The 4,965-nt window shown below is 30.5% G+C and overlaps 1 long non-coding RNA gene across 2 annotated transcripts; it reads left to right on the forward strand.

Annotated features, from left to right (window-relative positions):
* The first annotated feature begins 1,092 nt into the window (after window positions 1-1,092).
* Window positions 1,093-4,701, forward strand: LOC138886424 (uncharacterized). 2 transcript variants are annotated; one of them, XR_011405151.1, is made up of 2 exons: window positions 1,093-1,300; window positions 4,376-4,701. It is a non-coding gene; the product is annotated as an uncharacterized lncRNA (long non-coding RNA). The 2 variants fall into 2 exon arrangements; XR_011405152.1 differs by having other exon boundaries at window positions 1,111-1,322.
* The last annotated feature ends 264 nt before the right edge of the window (window positions 4,702-4,965 follow it).

Below are 4,965 nucleotides of genomic sequence, written 5' to 3' on the forward strand. Positions count from 1 at the left end.
ACCATATCGGTTTCTCTTCGGTACCGGTACGGTTCGGTTAATTTTCGGTATTTTTTTTATATGTCATATAAAAGTCACTAGTAGAAGTAGAATGGAATAACATATGTACTTTTATAGGACTTAGCAAAACTTTCTAAATATTTTTACATTTTAAAGGGTGATGAATTAAGAAAATATGAAAGATGACTAAAATATAGATCCATCAACTACTCAACAACAACGTAAAAGAAATTAAATAAATTAATATAAAGAAAATATAAATCACTCAAGTGGAAAGATATTAACCAAGCTGGGACTGAGACTCAAGAATAAAGTCTATAGAAGATTAAATATTCAAAAAGATAAATCTAAATTATACGAAAGAAAACATAGTCAATACATCGTAGTTTGCTACTCATAATCGCAACAAATATCTTATGTCTTGCTGGTGAATATACTGGAAATAATTTAGTTTCAATGGGATAGCATAATAGGTTTGGGAATTATAATTTTGATTTTATTACTTTTTGGCTTGTAGTTGTTTTCATAATTCTAAGACACAAGGAAAATTTAATAACTTATTATTTTTAAACTTACTATATAAATATATTTTTCACATATAAATTTATTCGGTACGGTTCGGTAATTTTTCGGTTTATTTTCATAAAATAAAAAACCTACCCTAATTATCGGTACGGTTATAGATTTATATAAAAACCTACGGTTTTATTAAAAGATACCTAAAAATCGGTTCGGTACGGTACGGTTCGGTCGGTTTAATCGGTTTTTAAATATTCATTGACACCCTAGCTGTACGCACTAGGACAACATTAATTGAGAAGGTGCTCTAACTAACACTGATTTGCGCAAATGCTCATTTTTTAGGTTATTGTTTACATTTTGTCTCTAATTTTAAAAGTCGTGTAAATATAGTCCTTGTTATGATAAATATCATATTATGGTGGATGTCTACTCTTCCTCCATGATCTTCATCTCAAATGCTTAATGACATATTCAATGACATAATTTGTATGTTCAATGACATATTCCATGACATATTTTCTTCACTTTTTATACCTATATAAAGGCCTTGTAATAGATAGGAAAATACACACAATTGAAGAAGAAAATCTCTTCATTCTCTCCATCTCTATTTCTTGTTCATGTTTTATTAAATTGCTTTTATTTCATAACACGTTATCAGCACGAGTATCTAACCAATTGTATATATATCTACAAAAAAATTTCTACATCCGAAAAGATTGCAATTAGAAGCTATACATATCATCACATGGTTAAATGTAAAGAGAAACTACATATGGTAAGTAATGAAACGTAAGAAGGTATGATTATCTTATACTTGTCATTCCTTTAAAATCTCATATGCACACAACTTCGTACTACACCCGTATTGCATAAGCACATATTAATATTACATCTTTTATATCACATGAATGGAATAAAATTTTCGAAGTTCTATATGTGAAAATCATAGTAATAGTTAATTGTTAATATGATGCATGTCATGGTAACCAAGGATATTTTATATAAATTGCTTTATACATATTTGTGTGTTAACTATCTTCAATTTGTCCTACCGCTTTTAACATTTTCTTTTACTTGGATGAATATTTTTTTCCTTTTGGGTTTTTACACTTGCATATAGTACCCAAAAAAAGGAATAAAAAAATTTAAAAATAAAATAAAATTGGTCATACTGATTAGAAGCATAAATCATCTTGAAGAAAACAAGAAATACTTCACATCTTTATCTAGGTTGATTAATTACTTCTTTGAAATTTGGAAACCAAACCAGCTATTGAGAAAGTATACTTCATAATTTATGGTCGTATCATTTGAAAGCAAACAATGATTAGTATGACTATTAGAAGAGGTATTTTCGAGTATTCATGATCTACTTGATGCTTGCTACCGACTTACCATTTTCAAGTATTTTATATGAATGATCCATAAGCTACAACTGGTAAGTTGTTACCTATAGTGTCACTTTTCAGGTAATATAAATGCTGAATTTATGTATTAGTACTATATATGTGTTGTTACCTATATGTTGTACTTTTGATAAATTTATTCACTAATTGTTTGGTTGAATTGAATGAAGGAAAGTCATGGCGTTAAATCAAATCCAATAGATAGGATATACCCCGAAAACAACAATATTTTTGCGAGAGGTTCAATAAATATTATGATAATTATTTTATGATCCATTTAAACTCTAATACAATTTAGAAGAAATATTCTAATTACAAACGGTTGTATTTCATATAGATGCTACAAATAATTGATAAAGCTTTTACACTTATTTGAGATTTGTACACTTATTTAAGAAAGCAAATTTGATTTGCTAAGTTGCAAATTAACTGTGTACAACTTTCTTGGCATGTGATTGAAATTAAGGCTTGAGAATGAATCTCAATATTGTTTAGCCTATTATGTCATTGATTGAGGGTAAGACATCGGGATCAAGTCCTGATGCTCCATAATGATAAGAGTTGGGTTTGAGTCCCAATTTATTATGGCCTAACATGCCTTTATATTGGTAAGACATTGGGTTTGAGTCCCAATGTACCATATTGATGATATAATGATGACTAAAGAAAAAAATATTTTTCATGAAAAGGCATGAAGATTGTCCCACTTGATTAGCTTCATTCTTGAAGTGAATGTGGTAGCAGTGCATATAACTCTAAATGAAGACAAGTGGTTGAACAATGAACGTGAGCGTTCCAAATAATAATAATCATCACAATGATTATAAAAGGAGAACAACAAGGGTTCTCAAAATAGTCCTTCAAAATGTGAAGGCAATGTTTACCATCAAATTGGTATGAAGCACATCGCTGATTATGATCCATTCCTTGAAGAGAATGTGACTTGTGATAAGCATTGAGAATGCAGACTCATTCCTAAAGGTGAATGTAGTAATATGTGATAAAAGTAATGAATAAAGACATGCAAGGCATGATTGGATGAATACCACACAACTCACCTTTGAGGGAGGTTTGAGAGAAATAAAGAGAATAAATATTATTGTGTGGTTACATGAATATGTCATTGGTCTCGTACATGTGATACCCCAAAATATTTTGGCATTCCTTATAAAAGTTATTAAAGGTAAAATTAAAGAAAAAAATGGCGTTGCTTATAATGATTTTGACCAAGACAATTTATTATGATATAATTTTCTTCGTGAAGGAATCATTTATCATATGAATGGTGTGGCAAAAGATCTTGTAGTACAAAAATTGTTAAGAGCTCCGAAAAACTAATTTTTTACTATCTGGATGAATAAAATTATTCATGACATTGATATTGTAAAGTCTCAAAAGAAACTTTTTGAGTTTCAAATGTATAAGTCAAAGTAGTTGGCATATTGAGACTATAAATGAAAGGAAGATTGAATATCTTCATATTTCTATAATTATACCAGGTAAATATGAAAGGTTACTCGATCTTCTTTCTATTTGTACTACACAAATATAAGCTTGATGCTGGAATCATATGCCACAAGTAAACTAGAAGCTTACTAAAACAAATATTAGTTGGCATGACCAGTTGACCATCCCGGTTCAATTATGATGCGAAAAATTAATTGAAAATTACATTGTCATATATTGAAGTAATAGAATATTCTTCAAGAATTCTCCTGCGCTGCTTATTCTCATGATATACCAGTTAAAAGTTGGGATTGAATCCCTTGATTTCTGGAACGAATAAAAGGTGATAAATATATGGGCCCAGTCACCTGCCATGTGGACCGTTTACTATTATATGATTTTAATAGTTGTATCTATTTTATGGTAACATGTGCATTTGTTATCAACTTGCAGTTTGTCTTTTGCAAGATTGCTTGCTCAAATTATTAGAGCACAACTCCAGAATATAAATTATGATGATTTATCTTGATAATACTGGTTTAAATTCAAGTTGGTTTAGCGAAAATTGTATGCCTCCAATTATAGCTAAATCATTGGTTATGAGAACAAAACTCCCAAAAATGAAATGAGATGTATTATGTAATATACACCAGCACTTGTATGCATCTAGCCATGTTATGAAAATTTCTCCCTTTCACAATCGGTTCAGGGTTAGGAACCAAATAATTTCTATATAGAAATATGAATGTGCTATATGATTTAATTATACCACCACAATGCACAAAGATGAGTTCCCAAAGAAGGTTGGGAAATGTGTTGGTGATTCCAACATTAGGGGGAGAAAATGGATAGCTGAGAAAGTGATATGTGAAATAAATTATTATGAATACATATAGATCCTCGTACAAGAAAATATGAACTTGAAGTTCAAGTGGTAATTAATTTATAAATTATTGCCAGACGCATTTGCTGACCCAAAGCTAAATGTCATATTTCAGCTGCTAATGCTCCAAATAGAATAAAGTCCATGAGGGACATAATCTATGGCACGCATGAAGCATAACAGACCAATCGGTTCTAAAGATACAACTCCTTGAAGAAGGAGAGGGGCAAATGTTCAAGATGGTCATAATAAGGAGGCAAGTGATCTAGAAGAGCACCACGACATAACACTTCGTAAGACGTCATGTGAGAGGCTCAGTTACCTGAAAATAATGAGATAAAGAGATCTCAATAAGTTATGTTTTTATTAGGTAATAATGGAACCGACGTAAAGTGATCTTCGACGATATTGTTAATATAATGTAGTGCTCAATATTATTAATATTGACAAGGATCTTGAGCTCAAATCTGTCATGAAATTTGGACAAATAAATGATTGGCCAAAATAAAATAAAATAAAAAATACGCAATCAAGATTGATTTCACCTGAAAAATGTGAAGTTGGACGGATAGTCCAAACACTTGAAAGTATAAAGCCAGTGAAGGTATAAATGTGTTCTGGTGCGAAGAAAGACAAGTCGATAGACATAACGACGGCTTGTGTCACAAGAAGATTTGTAAATATCTTGGCATTTCAGGTTTTAAT

The sequence above is a fragment of the Nicotiana sylvestris genome, chromosome 2 (genome assembly GCF_000393655.2).
Source record: "Nicotiana sylvestris chromosome 2, ASM39365v2, whole genome shotgun sequence".
NCBI classification, from domain to species: Eukaryota; Viridiplantae; Streptophyta; class Magnoliopsida; order Solanales; family Solanaceae; genus Nicotiana; species Nicotiana sylvestris.